Here is a 17,853-nt window from a genome sequence, read left to right on the forward strand (position 1 = left end):
ATGAAGTAGATTAAAACATTCTGAAAAGATCTGGTGCTGTAAGAGGTCAATTTTCTTCCTATAATCCAGGTTGTGAGTTGTGTAATGCAAAGTAGTTTTCTCCTTCAGTTATCTAAACACAGTAGAGAAGGTAATAAAAAAAGTTGATTTTTAAAAACCCAACAGAAACACTGATTAAATTTAAGTTGACATTTTCTAAAAACTAAGATGCACAGATATATTTAAGATTACACTAATCTAATTTTGAGCATGGTAATATTTAAATATTTGCATTATAGTTTAGCTAAATTTTTCTTTCCTGAAGTAGTGCCCTAGACAACTATTTAAGACTAATAACAAAAATAAAGACAACAGAATTTTTATTAGTCAATCTCTTACTTTATGAGTGGGTAATAATTTTATAAAGATTTTATTTATGTATTCATGAGAGACACAGAGAGGAGGCAGAGACACTGGCAGAGAAGCAGGCCCCATGCAGGAGGCTGGATGCGGAGCTCCATCCCAGGACCCCGGAATCACGTCCTGAGCCAAAGGCAGATGCTCAACAACTGAGCCACCTAGGTGTCCCTAAATATATTATATTTTAAGAAATACTGGATATAGCTTTAGAAATGACACCTATGATGATATCAAATAGAAATGAGAGAAGTTCTTATTAACACCTGCTCTACTTGCATATATTCATTATGATAATTACCAGCAGGATAAATTGATACTGTAAGCTCTAACTGTTACCTCTGCAAGATCAACATTTCAACAGAATCTTCAAATCAAACTTAATTTGGTTTACACTGCCCATATCTAAATGGTAGATCTAAGAGAACATGTGGAATAAATGAAGAAAGTATCCTTATTTCCAAGTCACTTATTTCTACACAAACGTTTATGAAGTCAGTTGGATTGTCACCCAAGAAACAATAAGACCGCTGAGTTTTTAACATTTTGATATGCTTAAAATCTCTTCCCTCCCTTATCAGAAGAGTTGAGGACCGATATTTCATTTACTTTCCTTTTTTTTAATAATAAATTTATTTTTTTATTGGTGTTCAATTTGCCAACATACAGAATAACACCCAGTGCTCATCCCGTCGAGTGCCCCCCTCAGTGCCCGCCACCCATTCACCCCCAACCCCCCGCCCTCCTCCCCTTCCACCACCCCTAGTTCGTTTCCCAGAGTTAGGAGTCTTTATGTTCTGTCTCCCTTTCTGATATTTCCTACCCATTTCTTCTCCCTTCCCTTCTATTCCCTTTCACTATTATTTATATTCCCCAAATGAATGAGAACATAGAATGTTTGTCCTTATCCGATTCACTCATTTCACTCAGCATAATACCCTCCAGTTCCATCCACGCAGAACTCAACGAAATCGAGACCAGAAGAACTGTGGAACAGATCAACAGAACCAGGAGTTGGTTCTTTGAAAGAATTAATAAGATAGATAAACCATTAGCCAGCCTTATTAAAAAGAAAAGAGAGAAGACTCAAATTAATAAAATCGTGAATGAGAAAGGAGAGATCACTACCAAAACCAAGGAAATACAAATGATTTTAAAAAACATATTATGAACAGCTCTACGCCAATAAATTAGGCAATCTAGAAGAAATGGACGCATTCCTGGAAAGCCACAAACTACCAAAACTGGAATAGGAAGAAATAGAAAACCTGAACAGGCCAATAACCAGGGAGGAAATTGAAGCAGTCATCAAAAACCTCCCAAGACACAAGAGTCCAGGGCCAGATGGCTTCCCAGGGGAATTCTATCAAACGTTTAAAGAAGAAACCATACCTATTCTACTAAAGCTGTTTGGAAAGATAGAAAGAGATGGAGTACTTCCAAATTCGTTCTATGAGGCCAGCATCACCTTAATTCCAAAACCAGACAAAGACCCCACCAAAAAGGAGAATTATAGACCAATATTCCTGATGAACATGGATGCAAAAATTCTCAACAAGATACTAGCCAATAGGATCTAACAGTACATTAAGAAAATTATTCACCATGACCAAGTAGGATTTATCCCCGGGACACAAGGCTGGTTCAACACTCGTAAAACAATCAATGTGAATCATCATATCAGCAAGAGAAAAACCAAGAACCACAGGATCCTCTCATTAGATGCAGAGAAAGCATTTGACAAAATACAGCATCCATTCCTGATCAAAACTCTTCAGAGTGTAGGGATAGAGGGAACATTCCTTGACATCTTAAAGCCATCTATGAAAAGCCCACAGCTTCATTTACTTTCCAAATTTTGTAGATATTGTTATTATCTGTCACTTGCATAGCAGTTCTAGAAACAAACAGGTAGTCACTTTTTTTTTACCAGAATTGCCAGTTCTGTCATCAAATTACCTTTCTTTATGATTGATCATCACTTGCATGCTTAGAATGTTATTTTTCTCTTCCTAATCTTCACATAACTAACGTGTGTGTGTGTGTGTGTGTGTGTGTGTGTGTGTTGTTCTCCTTTATATTCTAACATGTCAATCCTTTTATGGTAATATATTTTCCTCTACCTACTTTTCCATTTCCCATTACATACTAGGCCAAGAATAAGAAAACAGACTTCTCCAAAAACATTGGAATTTTTAGAAAATTTAGCAAATCAATTTTGATTAGAGACCCTAGTAAAAAAAAACAGCCTCCCTTGTGTAGTTTATCAATTAAAACTGAAGATGCATTAGCTTTGACTTACAATAAAATAATATTCTTCTATCGAAAAGCTTCTTTATATATTCATTAATTTGTTTTTTAAATTATGTTTTAAAAAAGTAATGTGTTTAAATCTTTCCAGGTGTCAGACACAGTTGAATTGCAACAGAATATGGCCTATGGGGCTTTTTCCCTTTCAAAGAGATGTGAAGGAGAAACCTTTTAACAGGTGTCTCATGAAATTTGGCTCAGTAAGCCTGAGGTCTCTCAAGAGCCTGCAGTGTTAAGAGAAGTAGAATACTGATGGAGAAAAGAAGGAGGGAGGGAAGAAAAAGTAAAACTGGAGCTTACATGCCTGTCAGCTCTCATAAAGGAAATAATAGCTCGACAATATGTGTGTGATCAGACGGCAAAATTTACTAAGGATCTTTGATTTAGTTATTTTTAAAATTTAGTTATTTTTAATTGCATTGTCTTGCATCACAAATCATTCACAAAAGTTAAAATAAATTTTAAAATATACATATTATCCCCTTCATTATTAGAGTAGAAGACTTCCCTTCTCCACTCCCTCCCCTGTACAATTATTAAGTTAAATGGTCCATATGTATCACCACCCTTGGGGAAGATCCATTTTTATGGAACAATATTCATCTTGACCCACTCAGTAAAAATTGAGTTTTACTGTATTATGATTCACATTTTATGGGCATAGGAACTAAAGAGCAATTACGTCAAGCACCTTACAACAACTGCTGCAAGTGTGACTAGAAATCAGGTCCCTTTATTGTGATTTATATATTGGAATTATAAAGAGAATACATAGCATAAATGTTTATAATATATTACAGATACATAAAATAGGCTAATTCGTCATGGATGAACTGCTCATGGTGATGTAGAACCACAATGAAAACACAAGGCCTCCTGGAGGGAAACTATGTATTCATTGTTTCTATCATAGTCCAGCTTTGAGGCTGATTCAAGGAGACATGCTGCTTAAAAAGTTTCAGTGGTGCTGATGAGAAAATCTAATATTTATGACACAGAAGTGATTTTCCTATTTTTTAAAAATATATTTCTAATACTTAGACCAATGTTTCCTCTATTGTTTGTACTCCATGCATACTGGTTAAATACATAAATACATCATCAACCCATTCTCTTTTGTTCTTGCTAGAGTATTGAACCACCAAGTAGAAAGCATGATCCAGAGTGCTCCCTTCCCAGCCATATCTCCATCCACCTGCCCTGTGGTGCTTCCTTCAACACACTACCTCTCATCTAGCCCAATATTGTGATGATATCATGCAGTATTCTTTTTTTAATAAAATCTGAACATGGCTGTGTTGGAGGTGCTAATTGAAAGGACACGACCAGCAGTTGACCCTCAATCTGGACCTGGACAATAGGAGTTTCCTCAACTTACCTTCCCCTGTGCTTGGACCATGTGCTACACTTGTCTTCCCTGCACTAGAAGGATGCAATCCAAGGACACAACCTTGAGAGAGCAGTGTGTTTGCACCATCTGGATGGTAACCATAACTGAGTCCAGTTAAGGCCTCGATATAAACTTCTAAGATTTTGGCAGGTAGGGGTGGAAATCTCTTGGTCCTGCAACTGCCTAAGACAAGCTTCATATGTAAGTTCTCTTACTCTTTGAAACCTGTCACCTATCAATCTAGAACAACATGCCTCTTTCCTCAGTATCTCATTGCCATGTTTTTATAGGTCCAGTTTGCAAACTGATACATTAAGAAGAAAGAGAAAAAATATTGATAATACTAATAATTGGTATTCATAACATGATACATTATTATAGTAAAACCCAGATCATAAAATTGTTTCTTACTAAACACAAAAATCTAAAAAAAAAAAAATCCCATTAATAAGCACATTTCTTTGTAAGATTATTTTATCCCAAAATAGTGGCAACAGCAATAAAAAAAAAAAAAAATACATGCAAATGTCCACTAGAACAAATTAGAGCCATGGTAAGTAATTTAAGTTATGACTCAATATTCAAAAATCTATTTTAAAATTATAACTCTTTTGGAGTGTTATTATTGTCTATAGCTCACATGGCCTTTTATGATGTTTTAATGTTACTTTCAACAAAATAATATGAACTATACTAATAAGAATAGACCTGCAGTTAATTTTTGAAAAAAAAGAAAAACTTCTAATGGTCATTATATGAATACATTATATGTGTTATCTTTCAGTGGATTAATCAACATTGTGAGACTTTTTTTCCCCTGAAGGCATATCCTGTGTGTCTTCACCTGAAGAATCACCCACTGATGCAATTAAATGAGGCCTTTGTTGCTTGACTAAGTGAAACACATACCAATGCTCAGTGAACAGGTTTCTTCAGCTTAAGGAACTCATCGTTCAACACCTTCTACTGGTCTTACCATTACGCAGCTATACCATCTGCATTATTTGGATACTGTAATAAGAGCAGTCTCTTGGGTGGTGAAGCTCATTAAAAGTTTTTAAGTTTTTATTCAAAAGGTTAGATTTTCAACATGTTTCTCAACAAGAGATCTCCATTAAATTAATTAAAAAAAAGGCACAGTCAGAGGATTCTATTTACATAGGGGGAAAATGAATACAATAAGGATTGAGAATTGTTCACAAATCTTTGACTGGATTAGAGGAAAGCAGATGGAAAACTAGGCAGATGAATATGGGAAATTAAAATGACCAGGTAGGAAATAGCTTGAGAGCGCTTTTGGGTGGGTGAAAATAGCATGAAACACAAAGTTAAGTTATTATTGCAAATAAGCAGGACTCGACTTCCCAGTCTCTGTGTCTTCCTCTGATATGCTCATCTGCTACCACCATGTCCTACAGAATTAAGTCTCTGCTTAGTTTCTAAGTCAAGATGAATGGGAGCCAAGGAGGAAGTGACTGCTTATCTGGCCCCAGTCAAATTGCATTATAGGGTTTATCTCAACACAGTGTTGCTACTACTGGGTCACTTTTGCAGGTTTCCTGGCTGTAGATATATAGTTTGTTTGTTTGTTTTTTCTTACGTGGTTTGCCTTCTGCTTTAGTTAGTGAGGTGTGCTAGTTTCCCAGTAAATGGGGAGCTTGTGGACATTCATCACTTCATTTATTTGGTAATTTACTAAGAAAGTATTAATGAGCAACTACTATGTGGTAAGGTCTGTGCTAGGTGCTGGGAGATAGTGGAGAACAAGACACTGATGTGGCCCGTAAGAATGAGTTGGAGGGCAGCTGTCAGGAACCAGGCATTTGTATATAGCATGAGAACAGCTGCAGCAGGGTTAAGCAGAAAAAGCAATGAGAACAACACGGATAATAAGAGCAAACCAGATATCTAATCCAATCAGGACATCGGGAGTGTGAGCTGAGACCTGGTGGTGTAGGAGGAATTTTTTAGGAAAAAAAGGAGAAATGAATTTGGGAGCTTTCTAGTGATACAGCATGTGCAGGAATACAGACATAAGTGAAATCATTTTATTCCTTGCTACTCATTGAAAGTAGTATGGAATTTGACGAGAAGGTGAGTGAGACAAGAGATGAGTGGGGGGAAAGAAAGATAATGCAGGTCCCTCATTAGAAATGGCAAAGAAGGGCAGCCCCGGTGGCTCAGTGGTTTAGCGCCTGCCTTCAGCCCAGGGCCTGATCCTGGAGACCTGGGATCGAGTTCCATGTCAGGCTCCCTGCATGGAGCCTGCTTCTCCCTCTGCCTCTCTCTCTCATTCTCTGTGTGTCTCTCATGAGTAAATAAATAAAAATTAAAAAAAAAAAAAAAGAGAGAGAGAGATGGCAAAGAAAAATAAATCCAGAGGAAGGAAAGTGAGGCTTCCTTCATTCCAAAAGGCTGTTGCAGTAAGGGAGAATGCTCTGATCCCAGCATTGGCAGTGATCTCAAATAAAACAAAACAGAAAGAGGCTTCTTTTATAGGGCAGGATAAGCAGGGATGGCAGGGACATTGAGGGGAAACTGGGCAGGTTGGGAGGAGCCAGCAGACAGCCTGCCTGGGGCAGTTCCACAGGAAATGTTGCTGTGCTCAGCCAGTTCTTGGAGTGAGCGTCTTCTGTACTTCTATGTCTGCCTCCAAGCCGAACCTTGGGGATGGGCCAAAGTCCAGAGGCCTGTAGGGAACACAGAGGCCTGACCAAAGCTCGGTAAGCCAAGCCAGTGGGTAAGGAATGGACAATTGTGAACTTGGACAAGACTCAAGCAACCTGCCAGCCCATTATTTGCCAGCCAGTTTCCCTTGACACTAAGTCCTAGACTCCCATTTTTTGCTAGAGAACTCTCCAATTTGGAAGGGACTGGTTCCTCAAGCCTGGCACGCCATCATCTTGCTGCCCAAACTCTGCCAAAATTGGTTTGACAGGTTTGCATGCCCTTGTAACACACTGCATTGGAAACTGCAATACCTCGGGGCAGCCCGGGGGGCAGGGGGGCAGCAGCTTCCTTCAGCCGTCACTTGGAAAAGAACAGCCTGACTTGATTTCAGGGGATTTCATGCTCAGAACAGTTTCTTATACGTCTCTGTAGCTCTCTATATTTTCAAATTACTGTATTTTGTGCAGTTTGGGGAGCCTTGAGCAGGATTCTTTCCAGATGCCAAAATTATTTTAGGATTAGCAATTATAAGAGCAGAGATTATCGAATGCATTGAAATGTGATGATTTCATATTTTTATATGCATTTTGCATATAGGTCCAGACTACGGCTGGAAAAAAGATCCAGAAAGATGCATGTTAGTCCAGTCATGTTTCTTCACATTATTTTTAAAATCTTAATTATTAGGATTAGGTATGTGTCTTTTTAAATTTTTGTTGTTGTTGTTATGTACCGTGAAGTCACATTTTGTCCAAACCTCAGGCTAAACCCCAGTACAAGATATTCAAATTCTGATATTTAAAAAAACATAACTTGCAATTTTATTCTTATTTTTTAAAGAAATAACATTTTACAAAAGTCAGGTCTAATTCATTTAATTAATTAAAGTCTAATTTAATTTTTATAATTTTAGCAAGGTTCATCTCGAGTAAAAAAAAAAAACAAAACAATGACAGAATAATAGGCCATATTTTTAAAAATTCAGTTTTATTACTGCACACTATGGCTAAACTAGGCTAACAAAATATTGCCTAGCAGAGGGAAACGGCTTTAATGATCAAGTAAGAAAGAATCGTAATTAGCTCTGAAAAACTTTTACATTATTAATTTGCTTAGCAAACCACTTTTTGCAAAGGAAAAAGAAAATCTCTTCTCAGTCTTTCACACTCCTTATCCCTGCAGTTAGGAGTTCCAGATACTTTGCCAATTCAGTTATCTCTGACACACTGACATATCATACAAAAATAGGCAACCTAATTGTCGATTTGTTGCAATTATGAATAAGAATAGCTGATATTTTCTCTTGTCTTTTTGTTTGAATCTTGCTCAGAGTAAAAAATAAAGCCGAGTGTATTTATTTATTTATTTTTTTACACAAAGGTTGTAGAAGTAGTGGTTACAGAACTTCCAGAGAGAAGAGTCACTTGAGGACAGAAGCCAGGACAGAGGTGTTATTTCCAAGGCCAAAGACAAAGAGGAGGCCAGTTGTCAAAGGCAAGGGGAGAGCCCAGGCCTGATCCACAGCAAGATGGGCAGACGGGGGGCGGGGGGGGCGGAATTGGCTGCTCTTAGTGACATCTCTATCCTAGCTGCTGTCTGCTTTTACAACCTCATCTTCAGCACACAATGAGAGGAAGAGTGAAGAAACTTCACTGGAGGTGATATGATTAATATTTCAAATTGTAACATAGTAGGGGCTCCTTTCTGTGTGATCCTTATAAAGCCACTACTCAATAGATATTAAAAGCAAGCCACATACATCCTTTATGTTGTCTGGTAGCCACATTTTTCAAAATTTAAAGAGAATAAATTTATCTTAAGAATGTATTTCATTTAATTCAACATATCGTAAAATGTTATCTTTTTAGTGCGTAATAAAAATTACTAATGGCATCTTATACCTTGTTTTTAGTTTTTTTCTGTTTTGTTTTGTTTTTATAATAAGTCTTTTAAAGGCTGTTGGTGTTTGGTCCCTGGAGGATATCTCCATTTGGACTAGCCACATCTTCTTTGCTTAGTAAGCCCCAGGACCACAGGCGAAATTCTCCCCTCCTCACTATGCTTTACATTGTAAGTCATTTCTGGGATGCTCTTCAGTCAACTACTAAGAAACACAGCTAAGGTGAGACTGAAATTTGGTATTGATTAGCAAGTTAGTCAGCTGACCCCAAATTCTCTAGACTACTCTACATTGTATGATGACTGGTTTTCGAACTTTTCTGTGTGTGTATTTTGTTTAAATTAAAGAAATATCTCATTGTACTTGTGAAGAGGCACTTTTCAAAACCTTTTATTTCGATCCTTGTAGACTCATTTCTCACATTCTCTCAATTTTTTTTCTCAAGCTTAATTTTCTGCTAAAATATTCCAAAAAGATTCTAATGCTATCTTTGCAATTGTTAATTATTTTGCATAAGGAATAGCACCTGTTCATGTGATTTTTTTTTTCTTTGAGGATGGTGGGATTACTGATATCACTTAAACTATATGAATAATTCCATAAATTGTAAGTTCTTTAGTTTACTATAAGGAATTTATAATATTAAGGCAAATCATAGTTTAAAATTATAAAATATTTATTTATTTATTTATTTAAATTTTTTAAAAAATATTTTATTTACTTATTTATTCATTCATGAGAGACAGAGAAAGAGGCAGAGACACAGGCAGAGACACAGGCAGAGGGAGAAGCAGGCTCCATGCAGGGAGCCTGATGTGGGACTTGATCCCGGGACTCTAGGATCACACCCTGGGCTGAAGGTGGCCCGAAGAAGTAATTAGTCAAAGTTTATTTGGCACACACCAAAAGCCAGTTTGCAGACCTGGAGGTCTCAAACCAAGACATTTAATGAGGTTCAAGAGTATCATGTTATAAAGTAGCTCATATAGTGAGAAAGTGGAGAGTATTTATTATCTACAGTGATTGCTTATAACGTTAGAATTTTTGTAAATAATAGGAAATTGTTCCATGGTTATTCCATCTCCACCTTGGGAAACATTTCAAGCTTTGCTTCTGATTTCCAGAGACTTAAGCAAGAAATGATCATGGTTGAATTAGTCTTGCAAAATAAGCTAAATTAAGTTTTGTTCTTATGACTAAACTGGTTGTGTCTGTTCAGAGAATTCTCAAGGCTGTTCTCCATTTGATTGTAATTTTAAGAGGATGATACAGAACCTGTATCCCCCTAAGAAATTCTGTACCTATTTTAAAATTTATCTTCAAAGATAGGGCATTGAAAATAACCCTGATGATATGGGACAAGGAGTCATTGAACTGGATGGTCCATTTGCAGCAGCTTCTTTTGAGTTGTTTAAAGGTGTTAACAAATGAAGTGTTATTGAGACATCATTCTTCCCAGTAAGGTATCCAGCTTCAGTTCAGAGTCAAAGTAGAGAATCAATCTGCCCAAAGATGTTAATCATATCCTTCCTATTACTGCTGCAAATGAATAAGAATTTGCCAGGAAGAATGCAGCAGTCAAGAAAAAAAAAAAAAAAGAAAGAGACAAAAGCATAGGAGAGATCTAGTGATTTTTCCCCTCCAAAAAATATTGTCTTCAATCTACCTGAAAAAGAAATATAGTAGTTGGTCGAGAGAAAGAGAGAAAGATTGATTCCTGAGTATCAGAACAGAATTACTGAATCAGATTCTCTTGAGATGGGGCTCTGTCATTTGCATTTTAAATAAGATTCCCAATTGATTCTTATGTGCTTTCAGTTTGAAAACCTCTAGTTAAATAGCCTATTCAGGGGCATCATTCAACCATTTTTGCAGGTCCAGAGAGGGGTCTTAATTTAAGTAGGCAGCTGTAATTTGCAGAACACATTTGAGTTAACAAAAACTGATAATTGATTTTGTACTTAATCAAAGACTAAAGAATTGAGTGGAGGCACCATGGCACAGGGGTGTGTGGGGTGTCCAGGAAGAATTTCCAAAATCAAAGGTAAATATTTTGGTCAATATATAATTCTTCAATAATATTATATTTCCCCCATCTCTTATCCCCTAAAATTATTAGTAACCAGAAAAAAAAAGATCTTAATATACAAATGGAAAATTGTGTCTGCTTAGTCAGTAGTTGCTCATGGGAGACAACAGTTCTCTTCAAGGAGTACACTCTGGAATGCCTGGAAAGTTAAAATAATTTCCTATAAATTCCTTCGGTGATACCTATTGTCCATAGAATTTAAAACAAACTGTTCTGGGGTGCCTGTTCTGGGTGCAGTCGGCTAGGTGTCTAACTCAGTTTCAGCTCAGTTTGTGATCTCAGGGTCATGATCTCAGAGTCATGAACTTAGGATCATGAGATCGAGCCCCACGCCAGGCTTCACACTGTGCGGAGTCTGCTTAAGACTCTCTTTCCTTCTCTCGTTGTCCCTCTCACCAATCTGTACTCTCTCTCTTACTAAAATAAATAAATAAATCTTAAAAAAAATAAAATAAACTTTTCTAACTTTGATGTGGACTTCATACATTCAGGTCTCAAACTATCTTCCTAGATTTTCTCCTTATGCTTCTTCTCATAAACTCTATGTCTGCCTAGCTACACAGGGCTTAGCCAATCCCTAGCAATATCTCCGTGCCTTGTTTTCTTCACTTAAATCATCTTTTAAAAAAAAAAAAAAAACATAGGGCACATATTTAACCGTAGTGTGAATGCACAAATACCAAAGAATTAAATAATTCTACAAAGATTTAATGGGATAAAAACAGTCTTCTGTGATCCTCCTCCAACTTCCTACTCACCAGAGGCAAACACTTTGAACAATTTTGGCTTTCTGATTTTTGTTATGTTATAGCTCTATTTTAGAATATTTAGATTAGATTTTTTCACCTTATTCCTGGGAAAATAATGATTTAATACTTCTTCACAACACTTATTTCACTGCTATCATTATTCAAAATACTTCTGCTCACCCATTTTTAGAAAAATAATATCATGATTACAGATATATTCTCTATATTATGACTGTTTGCAGCAGAGACACAAACTGCACTGGGACAACATTTATTTTCTTCCACAAGTAACACAAGTCACACCTCAATAGTTCAATGTAAATATAAATCACATATTCAAAACCATCAAGAATTATTACTCACTTTTGTGCATATTTAACATTATAGCAAATTGCCATGTAAAGAGTAACCATTATGCAACTTATGTTAGATATATGTAAATAATAGATAATAGGATGCCTCAGAACAAGGCTCTGAGTCATGCCGATGGCATTCAAATCTTGGACTCACCACACACTGGCTGCCTGATTTAGACCAATTGTTTAATGCTCTGTTCCTTAGTTCTTTCATTTGTAAAATGGAAGTAATTGGACCAGTCAGATAGAGTGTTATGAGGATTAATCCAAGCACATGCTTGAAACAGTGCCTGGAAGATAGTAAGCTGCAATATATTTATTATGGGTATTATACAAAGTTGGATAAGTTGTGTGGACATATATCTTTTAGGATGTGATACTAGCTTGTATGCTAATATAATAATGTCAGCACTTAATCTTGAAGAGATCATAATTTATAAACTGAAGAATACTCATTAATTTTCTGAAGACCTAACACTTGAATTTAGTATCTTTGTTTTTACAAAGAAGCTTTCCATCACACCTAAGGGGATGCACCACAACAATTGTTTAGAAGGCTTTAGAAAATTATCGGTAATGAAGTAAACCAATCCAATAAGACATATGGGCAAAAAAATATTGGGTGATGGTTTCTAATGTTATGAATGAAAATATGATAGACTTTTCTTAATATATGTAAATAAATAATAAGATAAATATTAAAATATAAAAATTGTAAAGGAATTTAGATGTTTAAAATATATAAAAAGAAAACAGGAAAGAGAGGAAAGGATTTTATGTATTCTTTGGTCATTTCCAATTCATTGTAATTTCTAACTCAGTAAAGGACAGAAAAATACTTTCATGGCTTTATACAGCTCAATAAATATATATGTATAGCTTTTGAGATCTGATACTTAAAATTCTAGAATCTAGGTCATATGCCTGTAGCTGTCATCAATGTTACATCGTAGAGATTGAGGGAAAACAGGTTTAATTACAGGAGGATGAAGAAATGGAATAATGTAATGTTAGAACTTGCAGCAATATTAGAGATCATTTAATACATATGCTGCATTTCACAGATAATAAAACCATGTCCAGAAAGGGTGATGGATATACCAAGGGTCATATTAAAATTTTAATGGAAATTCTGAAGCTCGTATGCAGTTAACTTGCATAATATTAAGGAATTGGTAGCAGAACTGGTTTCTTATTATATACTATTATACTTCAGCATTTCTAGAAATATCAAAGAAATGAAAACTTTCTGTGTAGATTATGACTTCTGGTTAGGATTGATTATGAGACAGCTGAAAACTTGAGTAGGCACCATGAAAAATCCTCAGCAGTCACATGACCAAGCTCTGTAGTGAACTGGATCATCTCTGCCTCCCGGTTTAATATCAACTCACATATGATGACCTCAGATTCTTTCAGCTTATTGCCAGATTAGTGACACTATTAACATGTTAATCTTTCAGAAGTACAATCAAATGGCATCTGACCATGTTTGTGATTTAGGTTCTCCCTCCACCTTCTTTAACACCCTTCTTCTGCTACCATTGTCCTCTCTCTATGCTTTTACTTTCAAGTCCCCTGAGTAAGGAACTGGAAGTTTTACCACTATTCAATGACCTTTGTGTGCAGAATTCTCATGCCTGCCCATTAATTTATTGATACTCTGAGGAATATTGAACGGAGGAAAACTTCAGTTGTGGCCTGAGTGCAAACAATTGTGGCGTAAGTTGAATAAGTATGTGAGTATGAATAATTTATAACCATAAACATCTATGGCTGCTTCCCAAAGAAAAGTTGATAGGTGTGAGAGAAGCTATCAGAGACTATGAGAGACAAGCTACATCTCAAGGATAATCTGACTTTCTATATTACTTGCTTTCTTTTCCAAACATAATCCCTTCATACTACTAATCTCAGAAGCTATACAAAACTCCTTTATTATTATTAACATTGAAACAATATTCAGAGTATGGGATCCAGGATAGCACTGTTAAAATCACTTTGCTTTTCAAAGTTTCATTCCTCCATTGAAAAATAAGGAAAATAGGGACACCTGGGTGGCTCAGCGGTTGAGCATCGGCCTTTGGCTTGGGGCATGATCCCCATCCCGGGATCTATTCCTGCATCGGGCTCCCTGCGTGGAGCCTGCTTCTCCCTGTGTCTCTTCTTCCTGTGTCTCTGCCTCTATCTGTGTGTCTCATGAATAAATAAATAAAAATCTTTAAAAAAAGAAAAATAAGGAAAATAATAGCACCATCACATAAGATTACTGTAATTGTTAATTGAGATTATATAGAAAATATTTAGGAGCATCTGGGTGGCTCAGTCAGCTAAGCATCCAACTCTTTCTTTCCACTCTGGTGTGATCTCAGGGTGCTAAGATCAAGCCCCATGTAGGACTCTGCACTGAGCATGGAGCCCTCTTGGGATTCTCTTTCTTTCCCTCTGTCTCCCCCTGGCCACCACCCCCCCAAAAAAACTCCCACTTGGACAGGGAGGTATTAAATAAATAAATAAATAAATAAATAAATAAATAAATAAACAAAATAAAATAGAATAAGGGAAATGTCTAGAATATTTAGCAGGTAAATGGTAAGAACTCAATAAATGTTAATTATGATTTGATTATTTTATGTGATGTTCCTTTCATTTTATGTATCCTATATGCATATAACTCAATAAAATAACTCCTTATCAGATTTTTAAAATAATGACCTTGAAATTCAGCATGAAATTATAAGTAATGAAGCAAAATTTAGATAGGTAATATAATGTAATATCTAAGAGCATGGATTTTAGTGAGATACATGTATAGGGTCAAGTCCTGGATCCTCCACTTATGACTTAAATGTTTGACAAGTGCCCCTCATATTTGAGGGGTTCATAGGATTTATTCAGTGATTATTAAACTCTTATACTTAAGAGACATGTATATACAAAATGCATAAAACAGGATAAATGCTTATGAAAAGCACAGAAGACTGAAGAGTTCCTAAAGACTGGATATGTATCTTTTAAACTGAGTTTGGGATAAACCAAGGATAGACAAACTCCAGCCTGTGTGCCAAATCCATCCAGCCTCAGTCTGTTTTTGTAAATAAGGAGTTATTGGAACATGGTCCATTCATTTACACATTTACACATTCCCTGTGGCTGCTTCTTCCCTACAGTGACTAAGTTGGGTACTGAACAAGAACCACATGGCTCACAAAGCCTGAAATGTTGATCTTTACAGAATTTTTTACAAATTCTGGAATAAAGGAAAGCATAATAAACTTGATTTAGTTCATGCTAAGAGTAGGATAAATGAAAAACATCAAGGGAAAAGTTGTTTACAGTCAAATGGAGAAAACAAAGTGAATTTGAATGAGGACTGAGATAAATCATTATTTCTGACAATGGGTTCATTTTATTTTCACTTTCAGCAATATAAATGTATATTATTTAAAAACAAGGCAAGTAAATTCAGAATTTAAAGCTATGGATTCTGAAACCAGACTGCCTCGGTTCAATCCTGATTGTAACTTATCCTGAAACCTTGGTCAAATTAACATCCTGTGCTTGAAATTCCTCATTTGTAAATTGGAATAATGATAAGATCACTCACATAAGATGTTAGTGAGTTTGTATATATAAATCAAAAACATCTGGCAAAGTTGATATGCCAGATATTTCTAGCTTTATTTATATCAAGACTCTTAATGACAGGGATAAGAAAGCCATTATTAGTGATATTTTCAATGATATTTAAATAATAATAAGTCTCATTGAAGAGATTCAATGTTAATAAAGCTTTTCAGCAGGAATAGGAACCCAGTGAATTGGAGAGCTTCAGTCCTGAGGCTAGGTCACTAATTTTTTTTATCTAATTTGATACAGTACTTTAAATAACACTCAATTAGCATAACATGAACCTTAAGAAAAGAAAGAGATCAGGAAAATAAAATTCTTCATAATACCCATTTTGTTTTCTTAAGAAGTTATGGGAAAGGTCCGGAATGGAATATTCTTCAAAAAGTTTGAGTTGAAGGGCACCTGGTGGCTCAGTTGGCTAACAGTCTGTCTTCTCCTTTGGTCCTGATCTCAGGGTCTTGGGATAGAGCCCTGAGTTGGGCCCCCAGCTCAGTGAGGAATTTGCTTCTCCCTCTATCTCTGCCCCTCCTCTGGGCTTGAGTGCATGCTCTCTCTCTCTCTCTCTCTCTTTCTCAAATAAATAATTTTTTTTTAAAGTTTGAGTTGAAATTCTAACCAAAGTAAAACAACAACAACAAAAAGTAAAGAGTTAATTTAAGAATACATTATTTGAACACAGAAGAAATAATAGAGAAATGCCACTTTTTTTATTCTTGAAGTGTCCTAAAATGCCATTTTACCTAAAACTGCCTTAAATTTTATTCTATAAGTAAAGTAATATTTTTAAAAATAATTTTAATGGCAGAATGATAGAATTTAAAAAAGTACGACCATAAAGGATTTAATGCATTAGTCTGACATTTGAAATCATTTTATTGAATACCTATAATGGGGTAGTAGTGATATTAAGCAATAAACTTGTCCTTTACAATGAACTGCTATAGAATGATTAAATGATAAGTAAAAAGACACTTCTGATTGGAATGTAGAAAGTCATAAGAAACAATTCATAATCCCATATATAACTGAGAGCAGTAAGCTGAATAAGATAGAAAGTCATGGTCTTTCACATTTAACCAACAATGGAGCTGAGGATGTAAAAATATTAAAAAATAAAGCATTAAAAAGCAACATTAAAAATAAAATAAAACCTAAATGAAAACAAATCCAGACAGAGAGTGACATACAACTAACTAGGACAGAAAACAGCTGTAGCTGTTTAAGTGGTTAAGTGGTGGAAGGAGAAGAAACCAATCTAAACAAGCAATGGAGAAACCAACCAAACCAGCCACAAACTCTAGCAGTTTTGTGTAAGCAGATGTATGGTTCAGAAACCTAAGAGGCACAGAGAGAGTGCTCATGCCCATGCAGACTACCCACCCCCACCCATCCACCTGGCCTTCTCAGGTATGGGGAGCAGTGTACAGTGTGCAGAAGGTGGGAGCAGTGCACAATGTGCAGAAGGTCTTATCAAGGGAGAGATTGCTAAGTTTGCATGATCTTCTCAAGTGGAAGGCAGTGGCCTACTGAACTCTTAGGGGCAGCAAGGAGAGAGGAGAAATCCCTCTAATGAATGGATGCTTTAAAGGGTGCAAGGCAACTGCTTCAAAATGCTAACTGAAGGCCTTCTTGGGGATGATGGCCTTTACTGAGGTCAAGGCAATGTTCAATGCAGGCTAGGCACAGGGCAGAAGGGATGAGACAAATTCTCATGAGGAATTCTGATCTTTTGTTGCAAGATGGCAACTGCTGAAGACTTGTACAAGGTAGGAAACTTGATAGGCATTCCTACAAGGTATTGGAGTATTCACTGATTCCAAACAGAAAATCTGAGAGAGATTTCATTTTATTTCCACTGCTTTTCCCCCTTTGGATTTTAGTCAAAAGTTTGGCAGGTGGAATTGGGACTTCAGCATGAGCATGAGAAAGATTCTGGATATTTCTTTGTGATTCACAACCTTGATGCCACCCTATAGAGTTGCCGAGAAATTCTCTTTTCTCTCTTGCTCTACTCCAGGGTTTTGGTTCTTTGGAGAGTTTCTTTCCTTCCTGTTATCCTGACAGCAGCCATTCCCCTGACTCAGATGAAAGTGTCAAGGATTTCAGAAGGACTTGTGTAATATATCTTCTAGACATTTACTTTACAGAAATGTCCACAAAACTACTTAAAGCATCTTTATTCATAACACACCCAAACTGTAAACATCAAAATGTCCATCCACAACAGAATGGGATAAACAAATCATAGCATGTCCATGCCATGAAATATGACTCAGTGATTAAAAAAAAAAAACTATAATACACCCGACCACATGGATAAACCACAAAAACACAGTGTTGAACAGAAGCCAGAGACAAAG

The sequence above is a fragment of the Vulpes vulpes genome, chromosome 14 (assembly GCF_048418805.1).
Source record: "Vulpes vulpes isolate BD-2025 chromosome 14, VulVul3, whole genome shotgun sequence".
Lineage (NCBI taxonomy): Eukaryota > Metazoa > Chordata > Mammalia > Carnivora > Canidae > Vulpes > Vulpes vulpes.